The sequence below is a fragment of the Lygodium microphyllum genome, chromosome 18 (genome assembly GCF_053477565.2).
Source record: "Lygodium microphyllum isolate KBCC chromosome 18, Lygodium_microphyllum_v1.1.10, whole genome shotgun sequence".
Classification (NCBI taxonomy): Eukaryota; Viridiplantae; Streptophyta; class Polypodiopsida; order Schizaeales; family Lygodiaceae; genus Lygodium; species Lygodium microphyllum.
In genome coordinates this window covers 12,164,752-12,190,283 of record NC_141152.1, presented here as the reverse complement: position 1 = coordinate 12,190,283, position 25,532 = coordinate 12,164,752, and the positions used below count along the sequence as shown (strand labels likewise).

The 25,532-nt window shown below is 43.5% G+C and overlaps 1 protein-coding gene across 2 annotated transcripts in view; it reads left to right on the top strand.

The window, feature by feature from the left end:
* The window catches only part of LOC148020592 (pre-mRNA-splicing factor ISY1-like protein), a 54,499-nt gene extending 29,855 nt beyond the window's left edge, over positions 1-24,644 (top strand). Inside the window, exon 2 of one of the 2 annotated variants that reach the window (XM_087698374.1) lies at positions 23,769-24,644. The gene's annotated coding sequence lies outside the window, so the exon portion shown is untranslated. Of the gene's footprint in view, positions 1-3,325; positions 3,613-23,768 lie in introns of those variants that run through there. The other variant, XM_087698375.1, reaches the window with a different exon arrangement.
* The last annotated feature ends 888 nt before the right edge of the window (positions 24,645-25,532 follow it).

Below are 25,532 nucleotides of genomic sequence, written 5' to 3'. Positions count from 1 at the left end.
AGGATAGAAGACCATCTTGTTAAAAATGCCTTTGAACATAACTTGTATAGATGAGGCTCAATGGCCCCACCACAGTTGTGAAGGATGACTACGTCACTTGTACTAGAAAGCAGCAGGAGGCGTTGCCAAGCCCTTTCTACGAGTTGAAGATGATCCTTTTGGTGCCTTGGTTGGAGGATCCGAGTCAGAGTCTGAGGAAGAGGATGACTCCGCGGAGGAGTTTGAATCTTACTTCTTCTTTGTCTCCTTCTTCTTCCTTGAAGCCATTAACTCTTTGCAATCCTTGTGCAAATGTCCCTTCTTACCATAGTGATAACGTTGGGCCTTCGACTTCTTTCTGTCACCCTTGTCTGAAGCTGTAAAGGCCTCACTCGAACCACCAAACTCTGATGTAAGCTCCCTTGTAAATGCAAAGATGTCTCATGCTCAAGTAGCATTGAGGATGTCTGTAGAAAATTGACAAGTGTCGATGATGTCTAAACTTGCAAAGTAGTGTACCCAAAAACGGCGTTTCTGCAGGTCTGGAATGGACCGGCCGTTTCGGACCAAGACGGAAACGGGAGCACGCCGTTTCAGGATCCTGTGGTCCGGCCCTGTTTCACGTGGTTATGCAGCGCCGAAACTCATTCTCCTTCCTGACTTGGTGTCACTCGCGCAGCTCTCATCTCGGCTCTCCTCCTCGGACCTGCAGCAGTCAACTCCCGCCTCCTCTTCCTCTTCCTCTTCCTCTTTCTCTAAGCTCTTCTTCCTCTCCTTCTCCTTCAGACTTCTCCTTCTTCTTGTTCTTGTTCTTGTTCTTGTTCTTGTTCTTTCTTCTTCTCCTTCTCCTTCTTCTTCTTCTTCTTCTCCTTTTTCTTTTCCTTCTTCTTCTTATTCTTTCTTCTTCTCTTTCTCTTTCTTCTTCTCCTCCTCCTTTAATCCATTATCTAGGTCGTGACTCCTAAAGACTAATCATATCATGACGCTGGACCCATATTGGAGGCATATCACTCAAATCAAGGGATACGAGGGTTTTGGTGGATCAAAGAAGTGGTGGTGTAACTATTGTGGATTGGAGAAATCGGGGAGTGTAATGCGTGTGAAAGACCACTTGGCTTGCGTTTCCAACAAAGACATCGGGCCTTGCGCAAATGTGCCGGCAGAAGTAACAGTAAGTCTCTATCTTTGGCGCCGAAAGCGTATGGGTATTGAGCTAGAAAATGATGAATCAACACCACATAGGCCTAGTGGCGCCAGCCAAATTGGAGGTACGACTGGCCCATAAAAAAGAAGTGCATCCATATCCATATCGGGTCTAAGTGCAAAGAGGACCTTGTTGCCATCTCCTACTGATGGTGGGCAAAAGGGCTCCTTACATGGTGCAAGTGTCCATGCAAAACTTCAGAGGCAAGCAATTGTAGAGGCAACTAGGAAACTCACATGCTTATTTATTCGGTGTGCTATCTCTTTTAATGTGGCTACTACACATCAATGGAAGAAGACAATCAGGGCAGTAAGCTGGATAGGGTGTAAGTGGGAAGGTCCATCCGCAGATGCATTACATACACGGGAGCTTCGAAAGGAGAAAGCATCCATAGAGGATCAATTGGAGTCCTTGAAGAAGACATGGGTGAAATAGAGATGCACAATATTATACGATGGATGGTCAGATATGCGCCGAAGGAATGTTTACAATGTTTTGGTATCTTCATGTAAATGCAGCATATTCATTAAGGCTATTGATGCCTCTGCCTCAAGTCTTACCATCACAGGAGCTTTCATTTGGGAGCACATGCGACACATCATGGACATAGGAGTCCAAAATGTGGTGTAGGTGGTGACAGATAATGGAAGCAATTGTGTGTCTATGGGACGTATGCTTGAGGAGGAGTTTCCTAGCATAGTATGGACTCCATATGCATCCCATTGCCTTGACTTGCTTATTGAAGATATTGGGCAAATATCTTGGGTGGATGACATTTTCAAGACGGCAACAAGCATGGTAAGATTTGTGAAGAAGAGGCCATTTATCATAAGCACGTTTCAAGCCAATAACACACGTGAGCTATTGAAGCCCTCCACCACTAGATTTGCTTATATGTTTATTGTATTGGAGAGGTTGATACGAGTCTGTTTAAATTTGATACGGACCATTGCATGCCAGGAATGTTTGACATGGAGTGGGAGAGAGTCTCTGAAGGCTCTTGCTTTTAGGTACAATATTTTAAATGAGAGTTGGTGGGTTGAGGCAGAGGTATTTGTGAAAAGTCTCACTCCTATTTACGCTGTATTGCTCATCACTGATATGGAGGGGAGTACTTTGGGACTTCTATATGAGTATATGGATAAAATTGGCGAGGCCTTGCTTCACAACAGCTTTTTGCTCCAAGATAAGTAAGTTTTTGTTTAACTTTTACACATACAATTATTTGATATTAACGAATCCTTGATGATTGATCATTATTCTAACTTCTAAGTTTTTAACATATTTTATCTATAGGGTTGATGAGATTCGTGTAGTGTGGAATGTACGATGAAATTGCTTTTATAAACTAATCCATGCTGTCGCACATATCTTGCATCCCCTTTGGTGTAGCGAGTAGTACACTAGCGAGGAGTTAGATGAGGGTTTCATGGAGTACATGAGGCGCCTCACAGGGGATGATATAGATATGATGAGAAGAGTAGAGGATGATTTGTTACCATTCCGCAATCATTCTCTTCATTTTGGCCGACCTACAACTAGGCTTCAAGAGACACAACTTCAGCCTGTCTCTTGGTGGGAGAAATACGGTAATTGTGCTCTTAATTTGGTATGTGATTGGTGACCTTTATATTTTGAATCTTGATTATCTAATGCATTATGCAATCTAGGTAACAAGTTCTGTAATCTATTGCCCACTCAAATGTTGATTTTGCGGCATGCATATTAGCAGTTGCCAATTACTTAACCTCAATTTCTTAAATTTGAATAGAAACGCATTGCCATTCGGATCCTCTCGAAAGATTGTAGTTCAAGGCCTGCTGAGAGGAACTGGAGCACATGGGCTCTGTGTCACACCAAAAAGAGAAACAAGCTCACAACTGCCTAGTTGGAGCGTTTAATGTTTTGCCATTGCAATCTCCAGCTTCTTGAGAGGACCGCTCTGTCCCTTGAGCCTTCATAGGTAAATTGGTAATGATTAGTATTATGTATAATTAACTTTTTAACCTTGAGTCCTTGATATTTGATATTGCTAATTTGCTTAGAAGTTGGATTGTAAATTGTGATATGTATGAAGTTTGAACATTGAACATATTGAATCTACTCTCATATGATATATTTTTGTCTCGTTCACCTTTACAGGTGAATGTTGACGAGATTGATATAGAGAAGATGTGTGACATTCCACAGATACCACAGGAGGAGCGGAATATTTACTCCATGCTCGATGAGGAGCTATCGGCACCGATACATGAGACTCGTGCACAAAGGAGGGTTAGAGTGGCCACACGTAGTTGTGCGTCACAGGTAGAGTCAGAGCCAAAGTTAGAGGATGAGGTTGAGACTGCTTTATCAACTTCTTGATCAGGGACCTCGAAGAGATGGTGCACAGATCCTCAGGGTCCGGATGACTCCTGATATACAAGAGTCAGTTTAGTAGTGCATTGTCTAGACTAGAGTTGTCGGTTGTTCATTGATGTTGATACTTATAGCCTCACTGGACTTTTGAATTTTGACAGATAATAGATTATTCTCTTGACATAGCTACTATCATTGTATCTTGATCCCACTTATCATGCGTCTTGATTCTTGTTCCATTGTTCTTAATGTCAGTCTTCACTGCTCTTTAAATTTTAGATCATAGACTATTCATGAGTCATAAATTCTAATTCATTTTATTGCCTTATATTTTGAAAATTGAGTCTTAATTGTGTTAAGCTGTCTTAAGTTTCAACCATCGAGTCCTCAGTCTTGACTCCTTAATCTTCAGTCATGACTCGTGACTCGTAAAATGTGTAATGAATCATGATTTTAATCATATGACATGAAGACTCAAAGTTTTGTATGAAAATTGAATACATGTTATTGTAGGCATTGATAAATTTACATACCCACATATTACTGTATTTTTTTTAGTGTACAATCCGAAACGCCATTTTTCTGTTTCCAAAATTTGGCCGAAACTCGGAAACTCCGGTTTTTCCCGTTTCCATTTCCCCCGTTTCTGAAACTCCCCCGTACTATGTTGCAAGGCATTGGCCACTCCATCAAACTGCAGAGGGAGCCCACAAGATGAGCCGCTCGAAGGGTGGACTACATGTGTCGAAGCTGGTCTTGTAATTGTGTGATAGGAGGTAAGAAAGATTGAATAGTGTCCTTCGGCTTGAGCTTGATATGCTGGAGCTGTCCATAAAGGGTACTGGCATGCATAGGTGAAGGAGCCTCATACAACATCCAATGCTTTGCCCAAATCGTGGGAGAAGTCGTGCAAGCGATGGCTACCGGAAGAAGTTCTTTGGAGATTCAGCAAAGAAGGGTAGAATTGTAAAGAAAAATACCCTAACATAGAAACATAAACAGAAACCGTACGACAAAGCACAGATCGATAAAAAGAACACAATTAGGGTTAGGGTTAGAGTAACTCAGAGACAATGAACACAGTGAATAAATGAAATGATATGACTACTAATAATACGATGCTCATGCAGTAAACACACTATGCAGTGAATGAATAGTGAACCTCGAACTCCTGTATCTCTAGGATCAGGGCAGGGGTAATGAGCTGGAGAGTGTGTCGTACTTCGAACGGATCCCAAATCGCAGCAAGGCAGCCTCCAGATGTCGAACACTAGCAAACGCAGCAATGAGAAGCTGGATCTGATGCAGGCAACAGTGAGGAGAGAGAAAGGCTAAAAACGGAGCCTGCATGAGAGAGAAAGACTAAAAATGCAGGCAGGACAGCTTGCAAGAGAGAGGAAGACTAAACACGGAGCCTGTAGGAGAGAGAAAGACTGAAAACGCAGGCAGGACAGCCTGCAGGAGAGAGAAAGATTGAAAATGCAGACAGGACAGCTTGCAGGAGAGAGAGACTGCAGGGGCTGCAGATAGGAGAGAGAAAACTGTCAGGGCAGCAGCTGGAGCCTGCAAATGCAGCAGTTTGCTGGCGTGGCAGGCTGTACGACAGCAGTGCAGATGAACAGTAGTCAGTCGCTAGGCAGAAACAGCAGCAATCAGTGTGTGGAGGGCTGGAAACAGGCGCCAGACTGTAGGGAACAATAATGGACAGCAAGGGCTGAGATATTCTCCGTGACCGGGGTGTGGGTAGCAAGCTGGTAACACTTGAAACCTGCAAAAACGAGATTGTGAAAGAGTGAAGGGCTGGCTACCAATTTATGGAAAATTAGGGTTGTAGATTCTCTCCCACTTAACTTTCTCAATCCGCTCCCCGTTTTAGGGTTTTGGCTAAAATAAGCCTAAAATAAGCATGTTTTGGGGCTGTTTAAGTGGCTAAGTGCATTTCTTAGCACAACACCCCATCTCAGGCCCAAAAGAAGGCGAGAAAAGTAGGCCAACCTAAATTTTGATCTACCCCAAGGCGTCCCATCCCAAAGTAGCCAGGACATCGGACAAAAGGTGTATGTCGGCTGCCCAGTGGCCTACCAAGACTATAGAGGCGATGGATATCTTACCAAGGGAGCCCAAGTGATCACCCCAGAGAGGTCAGGGCATCAGACCAAGGGTGCTCGTCGGCTGCCCAAGGGCCTACCAAGGCCTACAAAGGCGGATGGAATCAACAATGGACTTGTTTGTTTTGTTTTTTTTTTTGAAAGTGTTTTAAAAATACATAAGTAATATAGGGACAACGGCTGATTAATTGACAGATAAGAAAATATAAAGAGAGTTTTAAACCCAAGTTATTCACAAAACTAGCAAGTCAATCCCTCGCACTGACGAGGATAAGTGCCTAAGGATGATAAAAGTGAGTGTATGTGCCAATCATGTGTTGAATATGTGAGAGGCAAAAAAAACGGTGGGCTTAGTAAGACAAGCAAAGCAAGCAAGCAAGCAAGGGTAGGGAAACTGCCTTTAGGAGAACTGCCGTGTGTTATGCTACGAATATGGTGGATCCTAGAGTTGACCACTCCAAAAGACAGAAAAGGGATAAATGCGCACAGATGCATGTTGACATGAACAGAATGCCAATGCATAGGGTAATGCAAAAGGAGATGCAAGATGTCATGCTCATGTAATATGCTATGCAATGGTGCCATTGGGACAGTGTCCTCATAGGGGAAGTGTTCACTTGTCCAAGTGCCCTTTTACAATCAGGTCATCCTGATACTGCGGATGAAGTTACAAATACCCATAATACAATACAAAAGAATAAGTGAATGTAATGTCTAAAAAACTGTAAGCATCATCACTGTCACGATCAAGAGTAGGAGCTGCCCCCTCTCGAACTGGAAGGGAAAGCAAGAGGGAAGCACCCTCTCCCCGTCAAGCTGAAGACGTAGGGGAGGGTGTACCCAAGCCGATCCTGGGTAGCAGGTACTGAAGAACCAGCCGGTTGACCGCTTTGGTCAAGATATTTGCAAAATTATTTGATGAAGGCACAAACTCTAGGCGAATAGTGCCTAGCTCAATCTGCTCTCTGGAAAAGTGGAAGTGGACTCCCACATGCCTTGTTCGTGGTGTGATGATTGGATTGCCCGTAAGGGCAATGGCACTCTAGTTGTTGCAGTAGACAACTGTGGGAGTTTACTGGTGGCGCTTCATTTTCGAGTCACATGGAAAATGAAGCGCCACCAGTAAACTCCTCAGTTAGATGGCCTCGGTGGTGCCATCGAGGAGAGCCCGGTACTCAGCCTCTGCCGTGGAAGCCGCCACCGTCTCTTGCTTACGGCTGGACCAAGAAATGGGAGCCGTGCTAAAAGGTAAAGAGGTAGTCGCCATGGGAATGTCGGGTGTCAGGATCTCTTGTCCAATCAGAATCAATGTACCCCCTGCAAACATAAACCAGAACCATATGTCAAGCCATAAGAAAAAGTACACTGCAAATAACGCAACACATGAAGACATGCAATCCAATGTGACATCCTAGGTGCTGTGAAATACTGACTGAGTATGCTAACTGAGTAAAGCTAAATCTGGCCTAGTGTGAATTAACCAAAGAAGTTTTCCTACAACATAATGATAGGTGTATGTATCGAAGGTTGTCCTAGGGTATTCTTCGACAAGTGGACAGTAGGATCAAGAGGCATGGCCATTGGCCGTGTCTGATTCGAAGTGGTAAGCTTACCTATCTTGTCATTAGGTGTGTATGTGTACGCACGACACCCGAAGACTCTGAAATGGGAAATAACAGGCCGAGAGCCAAAAAGTGCCTCATACGGGGTTTTCTGAGGAAGAGTCACAGTCGGGCACCGGTCGAGGATGTACACCAAAGTATTAACAGCCTCGATCCAAAGGCGCTCAGGAAGCTTTACTGTGAATAGCATAGAGCATGCCATTTCCATGACTGTGCGGTTCCTACGCTCTACGACTCCATTCTGAGAGGGGGAGTTGGTAGAGGTGAGCTGGCGAGAAATGCCGTGCTTCTGTAGAAACTCGGAAAACTCGTGGGAGATAAATTCGCCACCGCTATCACTTCTCATACACCCAACACGACGACAAGTTTGGTTATGAACCAGCAGCATCCAAGTAGAAAAATATGTGAAAAGCATTTGACTTATGCTTGAGAAAGTACACCCACATGTATTAAGAATGATCATCCACTATAAAAAAGAAGTATAACGCGCCGTTCAAAGCAGTAGTGGATGTCGGCCCACAAAGATCAACGTGAATCAATCTAAGAGGCTCCTTAGCTCTATGTGTAGATTGCTGAGGAAATGGGGTATGGTACTGCTTCCCGAGCTGATATGCTTTATAGACATCTCGAGCTACCTTTAGGCGTGGAAGGCCCTGAACCAGCTCACGGCGTCACAACTCATAAAGTGAGTCATAACCAAGATGCCCTAAGCGAAAATGCCAAAGATGCTCATTGTGTGTAGGCTCTCGAGATGTGGCTAAGGCTTGGAAGCTATGGAACACGGAGCCTTCGGCGGGTGGCTCAGTCAGAAAGTGTGTCATGTGGTATAGGCCATTAGGCTGTGCCTCATTGCGAGCAATCACTAAACTAGTTAGAGAGTCAAGGACCTCGACTGTGGTCGCTGTAAAGAAAACTACTCACCCCAACCGGCAAAGCTGCTGAATAGATAACAAGTTCACCCCAAGCTGAGGGACATGATATACAGTGTTCAGCGAAGCCAGATCCAGACCCTTGTCAGTGGCAAAACTGATGCAACCTTGAGCCTAAATCTTGACCGAGGAGTTGTTTCCTACACGGACGCGCCCAGCTACAAGGGCTCGAGTACGGAAAATGTCCTCTATAGGAGTCATGCGATGTGTAGCTTCATTGTCTACAATCCAAATTGGAGCTGAAGTGCTCGGCTGTGACGTGTGGGTCTCTGCAGTAACCTCGTCAGGAGGCAACTCACAGATGTGGACAAGACTTGCATTTGATGTCTCTATGGAGATGATATGGGCCTCTGCAGACCAGTCAGACAAGCCCTCTGGAGTTGAGAACGTTGTCGACTGAGATGACTGTGCGGTGGTAGTGTGAGTCTGACCTTTAAACTGCCCCTTGCCATCACCCTGCCTCCCCTGTTGGGGTTTGCCCGACTGAGGGGCGGGGGTCTCAGACTTAGGTTTTGGTGCTATGTCTCATGCCTTTGATCGACACTCGTCGTCAAAATGGCTAGGCCTTTGACAATGTTGACAATACCTATTCTTTTTAGGTACATTCTGCCACCCAGGTTTGAGTTGTGACTGGGAGTTTCCTTGAGAATCCCTAGATTGATTTAGCTTTTGAGTTTGATTTTGATTTTGAGTGGAGGTTTGGTTTGGTTTGCCCTTCCCTTGTTGCCCTTTCTGAGAATGAGCAAGAAGAGCTCCCTTTGAAGAGGAATTCATATGAAACTGATCGAACAACTATGCGTAACGCAACAGTTGATACCCAAATTCATAGAATGTAGGCATGGTAGGCTTTGAAACTATTCCTTCCACAAAATTGAAGTATTTCTTGGGGAGTTTATTTAGGAACAATGTGACCTGATCGTCAGAGGACTTGGGAGTCCCCGTAGTGGAGAATTCAGCGAGGAGACGGCGATACTCAGCCAACTCGACTTTCAAGTCATCCCGATCAGTGATTTTGAAAAGTTGAAGCTGATGGTTAAGATTAATACGACGGGTCCTATCTCGAGCTGCATAGCGGTTAGTTAAGTATGCCAATCACTCTGATGCTATGACAAAATGCTAAACCTGAGAATGAAACTCTGGCAATAAGCCGTGTATCAGCTCGATAATAGCGGAGGCATTCCTAGCCTTCCATGAGCGGACGACCTTGTATGGAACAAATGCGGGATCGGGTTGGGGTTCCAACCCTTGCACTAGATCCCATAAGTTCTGTGAATCAAGGACATGTCTCATCAAATTCGACCAAGCAGTAAAGTTTGACCCGTTAAAACAAGTCTTGTCATTAAATACATTCTTGGCTGAAGATGAGCTAGAACCATGAGGTGTCGTGTGGGTGGAGTAAGATGATGGTAGGAAAGATGGTGGAGGTGAGAGTGTCTGATAAGAGTAAGAAGGAGGGGGAAGAGATGGGTAGGCAAAAGTAGGCTGTGAGTGTCCAATGAGTGCCGATTGATGCGAAGGCACTAGAACATGAATGTTTCCATAAGGTGCCGGTGTAGGTGGAGGCACTGGGACATAGTAGCCTTGTCCAAAGTAAGGCTGGGACACAACATTATGACCAGAAGGTCCACTAGGCAATGCCATGTAGGCAAACTGTGGAGGCAACTGATCCACACTCGGGAGAGACTTAGTGGGATACCTAGGCTGCAATGATTCCGAAAGCGTGTATGAGGTAGGTGAAATACCACCCGGTTGAGGGTTCGAGTGTAGTACTTTGCTTTTGATGCATTTGGCAATGCAATCGAGGACGATTGGAAGGATTTCAAGGGGGAGGGCTATCATGAGGACATGTATTTTTGAAACCTCACTTAACATGTGGATTAATTTTTTAATTACATGATTAAGTAAATGTTGCACATGTGAGGTGCATTTGGGGTTAGAGTAAATTTATGAGTCCGAGATCCGAGAAAATCATGGGATGTCAAAGGCAAAAGTTGCTATAAGTTATGTTGCACAGGTACTTGGTGGTATCTGGTGTCAATTGTTGGCCTAGGTCATTCATTTGGCCGTAAGTGTCAATTGGAGACACTAGAGAAGTTGCGTTTAATGGTACCTAGCGCTAATCCGATGTCAAAGATGGCGCAGGGACACTCGGGAATGGAAGTTACCTAGCCAATTGAATTATTGGCTAGTTAGATTATTTTTCAGGGCACTGAAATAATTATTAGATTAGTTTTTATTATTTAGAGACTGAAAATTAATATTTAATTATGGATAATGCTGGAAAAACCATTTAGGAAGGTTGCCACTTGTAAAAAATGCCCATGCAAGTCTGAAAAACATATTTAGAGACTAGAGAGAGGCATTTTTAGTGGATTCAGCCTGCAAGAGAGAGGGAGGAGATGCTGCTGGTTTGATTTTGCAGCCATTGGAGGACCTTCTGAGGCAGCCCAGCCAGGGGTAGGAGAAGACCAATCAACAGCAGGTGAGAAGATCTACAAGCTGTTGAGACAGGGTAGTAGCAGTAAATGACTGATTTTCTTCAGTTCTTGGTGAAGAAAGTGTTGAGATAAAGGCCCGATTTAAAACCCTCGTGTATAGTACACGCACATTGTACATGTGAACGTACCATTTACATGCCCTAAGTATAAATACATTTTATTCTTTGTGTACGAATACATTGTCGGTACACTCTTATCGAATCATACTTTCACTTTGCTCACTCTCTTCAGTGGTCACACTTACGCTCACTTGTGCTCGATTTTCATCTCTCAACTGTGCTCTTCTTCCAACAATTGGTATTAGAGCCAAGACTCTGCATGCTTCTCGAGATCCAGGCAACAACTGTTGGGCTTACAGTAGCACAATTGTGCTCTTCTTCCAACAACTGGTATTAGAGCCAAGACTCTCCACGCTTCCCGAGATCCAGGCAACGGCTGCTAGGCTTGTAGTAGCAAGTGTGTGACAGCAGGCATGTAGCAGCCGGCAGCAGGCGTGTAGCAACAGGCGTGTGACAGCAGGCATGCAGCAGCCGGCAGCAAGTGTGTAGCAGTAGGAGCAGGCGACGGCAGCACAGTAGGCTCACTCTCTCTTCAGCCGTCACTTTCATGCTCACTCTTGCTTGATTTTCATCTCTCTCAACTCTACTCTTTTTCCAACAACTGGTATTAGAGCCAAGACTCTGCACGCTTCTCGAGATCCAGACAATGGCTGCTGGGCTTGCAGTAGCAGGCGTGTGGCAGCAGGCATGTACCAGTAGGAGCAGGCGACGGCAGCACAATAGGCATGACGAACCTATGTCCACATGGTGCGAACCGGCAATGGGAACCAACGAAAGGTGGTGTAAAGGCGGGCAGTTGATGCGACGGGTCCAACCGGCAGGCGTGACGGGGGACAGGCAGGTGACGCCGGCAGAAAAGCGTTAGACGTGATGGGACAGAGTCAATGGACAGCCCCCCCCCTTGCGCCCCTTTTAAAGCTAAAAGCTTTATTTTCTTTCAAATCTCTTTTGAATTTCTTCCCTTTGACAGGGGTTCACAGGTTGGAACATGGGGCACAAATTTGTGCAAATTCGAGCCCCGAAATTTGGGGCTTTTCCCAGATTTGACCTCATTTATGCATGCCAGTGATTTTCAAGTCAGAAATTTGTAGACATTGCATTTAAATTGTGATTTTGCCAAAATTTTTGGAAATTCACTCTTTTGAGTAAAATTTCTTAATATTGGATCCCAGAAATTTGGGGCTTTTCATGTATTGGCAAAGTTTTGCTCAACTGGGTCAGATTGACTGACATTTATGCAATTTTGGACTTGAAATTTTGGGGATTTGTGCAAAATTTGATAAATTTCTGCATTTTTGCCTGTGTGGTGGCTGGTTCATGTACAAACAGCAGCGATTTATTTCTGGTTGAGAAAGAGCAGCAGTGTATTTTGCTGGTTCAGCTTGTGCTTTTGCAGATTAGTGTATTTACTCGTGTTCGTGATAAAATGGCTGCAACTTTTTTCAGTTTAGACATCAAGTCTTTCAGTTTAGACATCAAGACTTTGATGGAAATCAAACGGTTTGATGGTCATGGCTTTGACCTTTGGAAAGACCGTATGCATGGCATTTTGTTCTTGAAGGATTGTGAGGATGCTTTGCAAGAAGATAAACCCGCACTAATGTTTGATGCAAATTGGGCCAGAGTAAATAAAAAGGCTGTGGCTTACATAAAGATGGGTGTCAGTGATGACATTTTGACAGACCTTAAGGGTTTAGATATAGGTTATGCAATATGGGAGAAGCTGAAAACTACTTATGAGATCACCACACCTGTTAATCAGGTGCATTTAATGCGCAAGTTGGTGAATATGGGACTGGATGAGTCAAAGCTTGCAGCTGAGCACTTGAGTGCATTTACAGCTGATTCTAAATCAGCACAAAGATGCAAATTTGGACTTTGATGATAAGTTGAGGGCGATCTTTTTGATCATGATACTGCTTGACTCTTGGGAGACCTTGGTGGTTTCACTCAGTAATAACCCCAATCTTTTATACGATGGGGTGAAAAGAAAAATGCAAACGCAGGACACAAAAATAGGAGCAAGAGCAAAGGAAAGAATAAGAGTGACATTACTTGCTATCACTGTGGTTGGAAGGGCCACAAGAAACCTGATTGCAGGTATTACAAGAAGGAACAAGAGAGAAAGAAGAATGTAGGAGATAGAAAGAAGAACGAAGATAAGACAGATGCGTCTGAGGCAACCAAAGGCAAGGAAAAGGCCAATGTGGCCTCTAGTGTGGTCATAGAGAAGCTTTTAGATACAAAGGCTAATGCATTATGTGCAGTTGATTATGATGCCCTTGTATGCCACATGTAGGATATGCAGATTACCAAGGCTGATGTGATTGATGCACTCTTGTCAGTTGATGATGGTGTCACTCAGACTTGGATTGTAGACTCTGGTGCCTCTTTCCATGTAACTCCTTGCTTGGAGTGTTTTGCTATGTTCAATGCAGGCAATTATGGAAAGGTGTATCTTGGAAATAACCATGCTTGCAGCATTGATGGGATTGGCATTGTACACTTGTCTTTAGACAATGGTCAAGGGCTTGTGTTGAAAGATGTCAGATATGTGCCTGGCATTAAAAAGAGTTTACTATTTGTTGGTTAGCTTGACTTGCATGGCTACAGCACATTGTTTGGTGATGGTTTGTGGAAAGTAAAAAAGGGTTCCATGCTGATTGCAAAAGGAACCAAGAAGGCCACTTTGTATTGTTTGCACTATAAAGCCTTGAATGGCAAGTTTCTTGTAGTTGCTGAAATTTGCAGCCACTAGGAGTTATGGCATAAGAGATTAGGCCATATGAGCCAAAAAGGACTTGATGTCCTTACCTCTCTGAAGAGGGTTGATGGAAAAGGTTCTAAACTTGACTTTTGTAATGAGTGTCAGTTTGGAAAGCAAATAAAAAATTCATTTTACTCTGGTGTCTCTTGTAAGTTCAATGTTTTGGACTTGGTGCATTCTGATGTATATAGTATGCCCGTGAAATTGTTGGGTGGTGTTGCATGTTTTGTCTCCTTTATTGATGACTGTTCCAAGAAGATTTGGGTGTACTTGCTGAAAAAGAAAACTGAAGTGTTTGCTGTTTTTAAAACTTTTCATGCATCTGTGACCACTCAGAGAGGTAGAAAGCTGAAATGCTTGAGAACTGATAATGGGAGCGAGTTCACATCAATTGAATTCAAGTCCTTTTGTGACTTGCATGGTATTAAGAGGAAGCTTAAAGTCCCTTACAACCCTTCTTCAAATGGGGTGGCTAAAAGATATAATAGGACTTTATGTGAAAGAGTGCGTTGCATGTTGTCCATTGCTAATCTCCCTCATGCATTTTGGGGAGAGGCACTCAAAACCGCGGTTCACATTTGCAACCGCTCTCCAAATAGGCCCTTAAATAATGGTATCCCTGAGGAGGTTTGGTCTGGCAAATCGACCTCATATGACCATTTATGCATATTTGGCTGTGATGCTTTTGTGCATGTTAGGGATGAGCTGAGGAACAAACTTGACCCAAAATCCACCGAAGGCATTTTCATGGGATATGGTGATGAGGGTGAATTTGGCTACAGAGTGTGGTTACCTCAGTCCAAGAAACTTATTCGCAGCCGTAATGTTGGGTTTAATGAGGCAAAATTGCTTAAAGGTACTTTAGCCTCTAATGAAGATATGAAAAAGGTGAAGTTTCAGAGTTTGCAACCACCTATTACTTTAGAAAATGAGCCTCATTGTGCTGTACCACAGGCTGAAACTGATGATCAGCTGGTTATTTTTGAGCCAGATGATGATGGACAGCAAATAGGAGCACAAGGAGGTCATGGACAGCAAGATAGGCTTGCTGATTATGAAAATGCAGGTTCTGGAAATGAAAATGAAGGTGCTGGAAATGAAAATGAAGGTGCCGTACAGCATGAACAACATGCTGAAAATGGCTTACAACAGCCAATAAATGCTGAAAATAATATACCTTCAGATGTAGACCCAATTCTTGAAAATGTTGATCATTGGGTACGCAGGTCTACATGTGTAAGAAGGCAACCACATAGGTTTTACCCCTCCTTGCATTATGTGATGCTTACAGATGAGGGTGAGCCTCTTACATACAAAGAGGCCAAGTCATGTGAGTTCTGCAGTAAGTGGGAGCTAGCTATGCAAGAAGAGATTAAATCTCTATATGCCAATGATACTTGGGATCTTGTGTCCTTGCCCAAGGAAAGGACGCCACTTCCAAATAAATGGGTATACAAAGTAAAGACAGTTGATGGGAAACCCAAGTACAAGGCAAGATGAACACTCTACATGTGCTTTTTGCTCTTATTAATGTTTTAGATTTAGAGCTATATCAAATGGATGTAATAACAGCTTTCTTGCATGGTGACATTGATGAGGAAATCTACATGAAACAGCCTGAGGGCTTTGTAGTTTTTGGAAAAGAGCAAATGGTGTGTAAACTAAAACGCAGCCTGTACGGGCTGAAGCAAGCACCACAGCAGTGGTACAAAAAGTTTGACAGCTTTATGCTATCTCCTGAGTTTACACGCAGCCATGCAGATCATTGCTTGTACATGAAAAAAGATACAGATGGCAGCCCCATCATACTTGTTTTGTATGTGGATGATATGTTACTAGCTGGAAAAAGGAAGAGTAGCTTGGATGCTCTAAAAAATCAGCTGAAATCAGCCTTCTCCATAAAAGATTTAGGGAATGCAGAGCATATTTTGGGCATGAGGATTCGTAGAGATAGAATGCAGAAATTGCTATTTTTATCTCAAGAAAAGTACATTGGAAAGGTACTGGATAGATTTAACATGACTGAAGCTATGCCTTTTGGTGTATCCTTATCTCCTTATCTTGAGCTTAGCCCAAAAGATGACATGGAAGCAAATGCTATGAAGGGAGTCTCTTATGTATTAGCTTGTGGCTCTCTTATGTATGTTATGGTTGCCACTCGTCCAGACATTGCTCATACAGTGGGAGTTGTTAGAGGAGTACCTAGTGGTCTGTTCATCTACCTGTGGAGAAGTCATAGCATCAAAGTGTCAACATGTAAAAGGGAGGGTGGTTGGGAGAGGAAGAGAAGGGTATCTTTGTCTCTTGGGGATGTAGAGGGATTGAAGGGGAAAATCAGTAGATGGTGTCAAATCCACAACCTGTCTTTGTCTTCTCTGATGAATAGGGTCTTTAGCTATGTGAGCTCTTGCGCTTTGATATCATGTCAAAAATAGCAGGTATGCTTTGATACCATGTTAAAATAGGCGACAATGTAGAGAGATAGTAGGGTTTGTAGGGAGTAACATAGAATGTGTATGGCAAACGTTGAGAGCGAAGAGAAACTTAGAAACACATGAAAAACACGGCGATGATGCATTGAATCATGCTATGAGAAGAAAAGCTGATATAGTGGAGCCGAAGCTCAAAAGATAACTGCATTGTCCTATTTGAATTACATAGCGACAACTGTGGGAAATCTGCATAGTGAAGGGAGCAAAATGTAGTCCTCCGGGCAGTGGGCTATCAAAGTAATCACTCAAAGGTGAAGGACAATTGTCGAGGGAGTGAACTGCAATCCTCTGATGCTGAGGAGTGACCTGGGTAGCAAAATGCAAATCCCAGCATATCGGACCTGTCAAACACAGGGAGAGCAGCCTAGATGTTAATGCCAGGTGGATAATGATGATGCTAGATGATGGAAGATGAGCTGGGCGGCAAAAACGCAGGTCCTAGCAGCCTTTGTGATAGACGAGTGATGTGAGGTGATGAAGGAGAAGCTAGGCTGCAAAAACGCAGGTCTTAGTATCCCGTGTGATAGATGAGTGACGCCTAGTGATGGAGGAGAAGCCAAGCTGCAAAAATGCAAGTCCCAGCAGCCCCTATGATAGACAAGTGATGAAATCATTGACGCTTGGTAATGTAGATTGTTGCTAGAGGCTAGGATGTTGACACCAAGCTAGAGATGATGACGTTAGATAAGGAGAAGACCACCAAACTGAAAAACGCAGGTGAAGGTGGAGCTTGAAGGAGAAGGGTGCTGACGCTAAGTAGATAATGGTGATGCCAGGTGAAAGATGCTCTAAATGCAAGGTTTGATACTAGAACAGGGCACCTAAAGTAGAAGAGGAAGGGTGAAGGCAGCCATCAGCCATGAATGACAATGTTCTCTTGAAGGGGTATGAGGGCAATGGAAGGGGCGGGCGAGAGAAGGGAAGTGCTAGTGGTGACTGAAGAAGGTGGTGAAGAGTGACTGAAGAAGGTGGTGAAGAATGACTGAAGAGTAGTGGGGTGGTAATGAATGAAGTGACTGCCTATTTGTATGCATAAGTTATCTAGGGTAGCGCACCATTTTGTGGGTGCCCATTGAAAAAGTGGCCAAAATGTGGACACCAGCTCTTTTTTGGGGCTGCTATTGCGAAACCCTAAATGAAGTGTATGAACTGAAGAAGTAGTTTCTCAATACACCATGCATTCTTTGTTCGAGGCCTGGTTGCTTTGGGGTGGGACGCCTTGGGTAAACCTGGATTGGCCTTGGTTTTTCCTAACCTTGTTTTGGGCTTGAGAAGGGGTGTTGAGCTAAGAAATGCAGTCCATGCTAATTAGCCTCTTAAACAATCCCTAAACGTGCTTGCTTAATGAACAATGCAACATTGGTACACGGTTCAAGAGAGTTTCTGTGAAACCCTAATTTGGGAGGATCCATTTACATCTACAAATAGATATTCTGCCCCTATTCAGTCTTCATCCCTTCTATGCTGCCACTACTTTGTGTGCTGCTCTTGTCCTTGGTGATTGCCCTTAGTAGTTGCTGCATGTTGCTTGGCACTTCTTCCATTGCTGCATTCGGCCCCGTATAGCCATCACTGGCCCTAGTCGATACCTTTTCTGCTGCATTTGGTAGTTTTAGCCATTGTTGGCATCCTCGTGCATCTCCATTGTTGTTGCCAAGCATCCTAGTGCTTCTAGTGATTTGCGCTTTGGTCTTCTATACCCTCCGATACCTTCAACTAGCATCCTCATGTATCTCCATGTTCTTCTCTCCTTTCTCCATCCTCTCGACTGTTGTTCACACCCTATGAGGAGGACATTATGGTGCGTGGCTTCTACATCCATCTCTATTGTGGCATTCTACTATGGCGTTCTATTGCTACGTTTTACCGCGGTGTTCTACTGCTACATTCTATTGCGGCATTTTATTGCGGCATTCTACTGTTGTGCTGTACTATATTGTTTTACTGTGGCGCTCTATTGTTGTGTTTGATTGCTCCATCACCATGCAACCTTCCTTATCACCAAGCGCGATCATCCCAAGACATGTTTTGCTATCTAGGCACTTCTCGGCATCAACTCCTCCTTGAGCAAGCACCTACTATTCTATCTAGGCTATGTTTTGTAGTTTTTGGTTCATCTAGGGTCAGATTCCTCTATTTGGCAAGGCATTCTATGATTCCTCATCCTTGTGAATTTCCAATCAGGCTTGTGTTTGCAGCATTCATTCATTGGGCTTCAGTCTTTGAGATACACGTACATACTTGTGCATTAAGGACTCACCCTCAGCACTACACTCGACCACACAATCCATAGAACATTGCGCCCGTGAACACACCGTTCAGCCACATTAGGTCCACTACATGCAACCGTATGCACTAGTGTGCGTGTGAGTACACTATCTCTTAAACCATTCTCATATGCACAAAGACACACATTCCTTAGACATGTGCATTGCACTTTGACTTTCACTTTAACCTAGCACACTTTCACCAATTGCAACCACAGACTCATTCACTCTTCCTTACACAATTGATAGTAGGGACACCACACAAAGTGCATCTCGTTTTTTTAGCCACCACTTCTGAGCACTAGCACACATTGCATAATCTACTAACCTTGCATGACACATGCACTTGCACATTGCACATCACAACTGCGCATAATCTAAAAATGTGTTTATTAATCATGAACCGTGTTTTTGTTTTTTCATTAGGAAAAAGAAAACACAAAAACCCTAACCAACACAAGAACTCACAATAGGGATCTCTCGCTACCCACAACCACAAACAGAAGAAACTTGCCTTACGGAGTTTGAACATGGAAAATCACCTTGAATACTATCAACCAAAGACCAAATCCTAAAGCACACTAGGATCAGCCGATAAGGGAGGTACATACGCATACGGAGTGGACAAGAGCTTCAAACTCCTACCACTAGTAGAGACACTAGTCCTCTCGATCTTGAGAATATGCCGCTTAGGGATCTCATTAGTAAAGTAATTCACGTAGTCAACCTAGAGACCATGGGAACCTCAACCATCATCATGGATAGATTTGAGAGTCCAGGAGGAAGCTACGATCACTTTCAAGCCACAATCGACAGCTTCCAGCAGGCTACAAGCTTTGATATTAAGAACATGCCTCAACAACAAGTTGATGTTCTATGATGAGCTTATGAGATTTTGTGGTTGAGTTTCTCCACTGCTGTTGGCAAATGTATCATGTCCATGTGGTGGCCTGTAAATGTTAAGGAGATTAAACATTGTTTTGGGTGTGGTCACACATTACATGAAAGTATGCCAATGTTCTTGTGATAAGCTTCATCGAGATTCACCCTCTCTCTCTTAAGGGTGAATGTTAAATTGGAATGAGGGAGCAAATGCCCTTGGTCCTTGGATACTTTGACAACAAAATACACATTTTTGCAGTTTTTGAAGGTGGAAAAGGCCATAGTTGCCTCCGTACGTGGTATGAAATGGTCCGTACGGTACGATTTAGTACGAAAAAACTGGCCTATTTTGGCCACCTGGCCTGCGCGTGCTCTTTCCGCGTATTTTTCTGTGCCCCGCATCCTGCGTTTGCTGTGCTTTTCCTGCAGGCTGCAGTGTGTACTTTGCACTTTTTGGGGGGGTGGGAAGCCTTGGATACCTCACCCCACCCCCCTTTTTCGAATTCCAGCCATCATCCATGCAAAACTTAATGCTCCTCTTTGGATTCCTTGCAGGCTCCAGCTTGCAGCCCTCTCTTTAGAGTCTAGACTTTGGATTCCTTTTCTCTTTAGACTTTGATTGTTTGAACTTTGAACTTTGACCCTTCTCTCATCTACAAAAGGTGCTCCTCTCCTCCATGCTTCCACACCAATTCAGCAAGCACTTACAAGTTACGATTCTCATCTTTCTCTTTCCCGCACCCTATTGAAGCATTTGCCATTCTCAAAGAGTCAAATCTCATATCCCGTCCCCTCTATCCCGTACCCTATCAAAGCATTTGCCATTCTTATCTCCCATTCCCTCTCTCTCACTCTTGCTCTTTCAACTTTATCCCACAACTTTATTTCAATCCTCGGGCCTCTCGAGTCTCCCTTTCAACTTTCAAGACTCAAGTTTCAACTTTCAAGAGTCGAGAGTCGAGACTCAAGCATCTCTCTCTCTCTCTCTCTCGGGCCTCTTTATTCCTCATCGGCACCATGACTCATGAGAAGCACGAGGCCTTCAATTTGCATGCGATCCATGTGGAGAGGGACACAAAGAAGTCCAACTCCTACCATTAGACATGCAAGTATTGCGGGAAGCGCTATACAAGTGGTGCAACTCGGCTTCTCCAACATCTTTCCAAGACGGGGGGGGCAAGTTGCTCCATGCAAGGAGATCCCTTCAAACATTGTGGAGGAGATTCTTGCCAAGATGAGAGGGGGATCCACAAGAGGAGGAAGTGGCTTATCGGCACCAACTCGTATGCCTAGTAATGAGGAAGCATCCAATGTGGGCGTATCTTTAACCGATGCGGGAGAGGCCTCTACCATTGGTGGTGGGGGCTCCACATCCGCATCCGGCTCCGGTAAAAACAAAGAGTGGAGGCTCATGCGGTGCGGGAGAGACAATCGTCTCTCTCTCAAGTACCCGATCATGTGCGTGGATCGGTTGCCTTTCTTAGAGAAAGGCAACGACTTGCGGACATTGAAATTGCACGCACGGTGATTGAGTGCAATCTTGCATTCAATGTCCTAAAGCAAGAGCAATGGAAGAAGATGGTAAAAGCCATTGCTAATGTGGGTCCATGTGAAGGATGGACCGGTGTCACATACAACGACATGAGGACGAGAAAGATTGATGAAGAGAAAGAGAGGATTGATAGAGCCCTTGATCCTATTCGGGCCGCATGGATAAAATATGGTTACCCCATTCTCACCGACGGATGGAGTGATCGTAAGAAATGGGGCATCATCAGCATACTCATCTTATGTCCACTCGGCACTTACTTTTTGCGGGCCGTAGATACTGGCAAGAGGGGGAGAAAAACGACGGGTGCATTCATCTACCGCTACATTCGATAAGCTATCATTGAGGTATACATTGCAATTTGCGTTTTAAATTTGTTTCACTTTCTTTCATAATGATAAATCATAATATCATCATTCATGATTCATAATTGAAATTTGATTTATACATAACTTGTAATTTGTAAATTATGGTTGTAGGTGGGCCCCTCAAATGTAGTGCAAGTTGTTACCGACAATGCATCGAATTGTCAGCGCATGGGCCGTTTGCTTGAGGCCGAGTTCCCTACCATTGTGTGGACTCCATGTGTAAGTCATTGTTTGGACTTGCTCATGGAGGACATTGGGAAGCTTAAGTGGGTGAAGAGGGTGGTTCGTAAAGCTACATCAATTGTCACATTCTTCACGGTAAAGGTAAAGGTGCTTGCAATGTATCGTGAGCATAGCACACTTGAGTTAAAGAAGCCTTCTTCAACTCGCTTTGCTTACATGTGGTTATTGCTAGAGCGCCTTTATGAGGTGCGGTCCGCCTTGCGCCAGACAGTGGTGTCTACTCTATGGAATGAGTGGGATGAGCATGAGATAGAGGAGGCCAAAGCCATGCAGCACTTGTGCCTTAATGAGCAGTTTTGGCAAAAAGTCCGTGCTGTTGTCATTGTCGTGACTCCCTTTTATAGGGTGTTATGTATGAGTGATTGCGAGGGGTCCACCATGAGCCTTCTCATTTACTTCTTTAGAGCGGCATTGGTAGAGGCACGTGCTTGTACAGTGATCATAGAGACACAGCGTACACATGTTTTAGAGATAGCAGAGAGGAGATGGGCGTGGATGCATAAGCCCATCCATGGTTTTGCTGCATTGGTATATCCAGCCTACAAGTCACCGGCGGTCATGGATGATAGAGAGTTCTCTTCAGACCACCTTGCTTATTTGACTCGTGTGGTCCCTGTTGATGACCACAATGCAGTGCTAGAGGAGCTAGGATGCTATGCAGATTAGAGAGGGTATGTGGCTTTTGCTTCTCCCACTTGTTGGAGGAGAGAGTCACTTGTGAAGCCTTTATTTTGGTGGCAAAACTTTGGATACGCACTGGAGACCCTTCAGCCCTTAGCCATGAGGGTCCTTGCCCAGGATTGCTCTTCGGGTGCATGTGAGAGAAACTGGAGTGCCTATTCTCTCATTCACACAAATATTCGCAATCTGCTTAGCATACGACAGTTAGAGCGGCTAGTCTATTGCCGCACTAACTTACGCATGATGAGGGCTATGATGAGCATGGATAGTCTGAAGCAGGTAAAGTTTAAACACTTAACCATAACATTTAAAATTTGTTGTTTTAACTTTTAAAATTTGAATCTTGAAGTTTAAACTTTATACTTTACAATTTAGACTTTAGCATTTAGTATTTACAATGAATCATGATCACTCTTACGTGCATCACTGCATTGATGATTGTGTAGGTGAATGTTGATACATTCAAGTTGACGGGTGACACTCTTCCGAGTGTACATAAGGAGGTGGACAAGGAGGAGGAGATGATTTTTGCAGAGCTCTATAGAGAGCTTATAGCAACAGATACTTGTGACACTTGTAGTCAGCGTGCTCATGGGCGAGGAGTTCGAGAAGGTGGTAGCAGGGGCATGGCCATTCGATGCCCTCCATCATCGAGGAGGGGTGGTTCGAGTGGCTTGCAGACATATGTAAGGCAGGGCTCTAGTAGCTCACATCCTGTGCCTCATGATAACATCCCCACCCCTTGCCTACACAGCCGCCAGCCCTAGGGAGCCATCATTTGATGATGATGGTAACCTCATCAGTGAGGATGAGTATGAGTCTGTCTCATCATCGGATGCCGAGGAGTCATCTTCAGACTCTCTTGATGAGCACTCGAATAGTTCTGATGATGATGATAGTGATGCCTCATGATTCATCATAGATTCATCATGCATATGACATGTCACATAGGTCTCTCTCTTTTTTTGTATCAGATATACTAGACTGTAGTTGTATCGCATGTTTTGCGTAGCCCATGCGATCGCGATGGTCACCCTCATGTATTCATCTTATTCTGTAATGAAATGTCTATTTCCACTTTAAACATGTATTTTACGATCTATCATTTAATGATTTATGGTTTTTGTTAATTAAAAAATCATGTTAATTTTTTCCGTACTAATATCGTACCATACCTTATAAAATCATAAGGTACCAATTAGTACCGTATTGTATCGTACCGTACCGTACCTTTCGTACCTGACAACTATGGAAAAGGCTGAAGGAAACTGATCCAAGCTGTTAAAGGTGTGCCATGGATGACCTACAGCTTTCAATCTATGAAGTTAGCAGTGAGTCGCTGAGGTTGAAGGATGTTGCTATTTAATGGAATAGACTTGCCAAAAGTTAAACCTGAGGCAATGTTTTTTACATGCTAAGGGAGTCTCTGGAAAGTGAAGGCTCCAGAGAATGATGGTTGCTTTTGGTAATAGAGCTTTGTGTTGTTCACGTTTGCAGTTGCCATAGCTGCAATTGAGCTCACATGCTACTGTTCAGACAACCCTCTTTGGTGGTCTTTAGCATATCTGATTATAGGACAGAATTACTGATCTGCATTTTGCACTTTGTATCACATAAATAATATGCACGATACGCGCACATGCGCTCTCAATTTCTGGGTGGTTAGTCTTTGTCTGTATTGCAAGATTATTCTGAAGATTCTTTATTGAGTCGTACATGTAACAGAATCTATGATCTCTGATTGATATGGTTGTCATTGCAGGCTATTTGAGGCTGTGAATCATGAGCAAATGGTAATCGAAGTGTTTGTAACAGGGCAACAGTTTTTGAAGGAATCTGAGGAGTGTTTTTGCCCTGAACTTTGAGTACTGCCAAGAGGAACAGCTTGATGTAAGAGAGATTAGCTTTGAGTTCCTTCAGAGATAATGCCCCCTTCAGGGAGCCTACAATACCATTTGCACCAATATCTTGTACATGGCTCTCCTGAGCTTGCACGTCTAATTGAGCACAACAGATCACGATGGCAGATTCTTCATACAGATACCCCCCAAAATTTGATGTCCTTGGCGTCCAAAGGATGCTGTTGTAGTCAACAATATGTATATTACTACTTGGTTTCTTTCTTTCTGATTATGTGGGCCTTGCTGCAAAGATAACTTTACCTCTATGCCATGGTATCTTGCTGTCACTTTGAAAGCATTGAGTACATGTTTTGTGCTGTGGTGACCACTATTTTGGTACACATGCTAGTTGATAAACCTTTGGATGAACTGACATGCCTTGAAGTCCAACAGTCCAATATGCGATTAGCTGGCATTGGTACGTTTTTATTGGGTAGTGTGTAGCCTTAGCACTAGCAGGGGCCAATAAGAGAACGGGGCCAGTTGTAAAACAATGCCTTAGCACTAGCAGGGACCAATGACAAAACAGATGCACCGCAATTACAAATGCGTGTTGGTCAAGTGTTGTGTAATATACTGTGTAAACCTTGGTGTATGGATGCCAGTTCAACTCCTTATTTTATTGCTGGAGCTTGTGGTTTAAACCCTGCCTTTGACTCTCTACAATAAAGGCAGCATTTTATAGATAAATTTACAAAATTTGGCATGTTGACCCACTGAATGTTCATTGTATAGGAAAAATATTGTTTTAGAAATGGGCTTTCTCCTCATGATCCTGTGTAGAGGGAGAAAGCACCAATAGCTAATGCACATTGTAAGACCAAACCATTGTTTCTTAATTGTTCAACTGTTGGCCCCTTTACTTGATTGCTTAGATGTTTTTGGTTGTGTGTGGATTGTGATTTTCTGCAATTGATCTCAGGTTGAATGAGCGAGCCCTTTAAGTGGTGATGAGTGCAACGAGTCTTTGATTTGATGAATGCCCTTTGTAGGTGGTTGTAGTTGATTGTGTTTTTGGGGCCTGCATCTAGGGTGAAAGGGCCAATAAAGTAAACCCCTACCCCCCAGATGCAAAACACACACCACCCCATTTTTGGTCACTTTTGCACAGAAGGTGCATCAGTTTTTGCACATTCATAGAGTCAGCTTTTACATTAGCACATGCTTATATGTCAAATGAGTAAAGTAGTTGAGCCATGTAATATTTCTTAATATTTTGGATTCTGTAAAATCTATAAGCATTGCATTCTTGAGTGTTGCACCCTTAGCAACTCGTTTGTTACTTTTTTTTGAACCTTTTGTTTATCATTATGTCTACTTCATAGAAAGGTCAAAATGTCCCCATTTCTTCTTTGATCTGGTATCATGTATACAACTTGACTATCAACAAATATTCTGTAACTCACCCAAATAAAGATAATCCAATGGGGGATTGTCAAATGCCAGTTTATTAGTCTCTTCACCCAAGGTTAGGTTTTGTGTTTGTTTCAAACCTTTGCAATGTATCATTCTGTTTTTTAATACTATATGCTATGTTGACAACAACAATTGGCATTTAGCTTGTACTCATATATTCATGGGACATATTAAATATTTGGTGCTATTGTTAGTGGAGCCTAATTTGG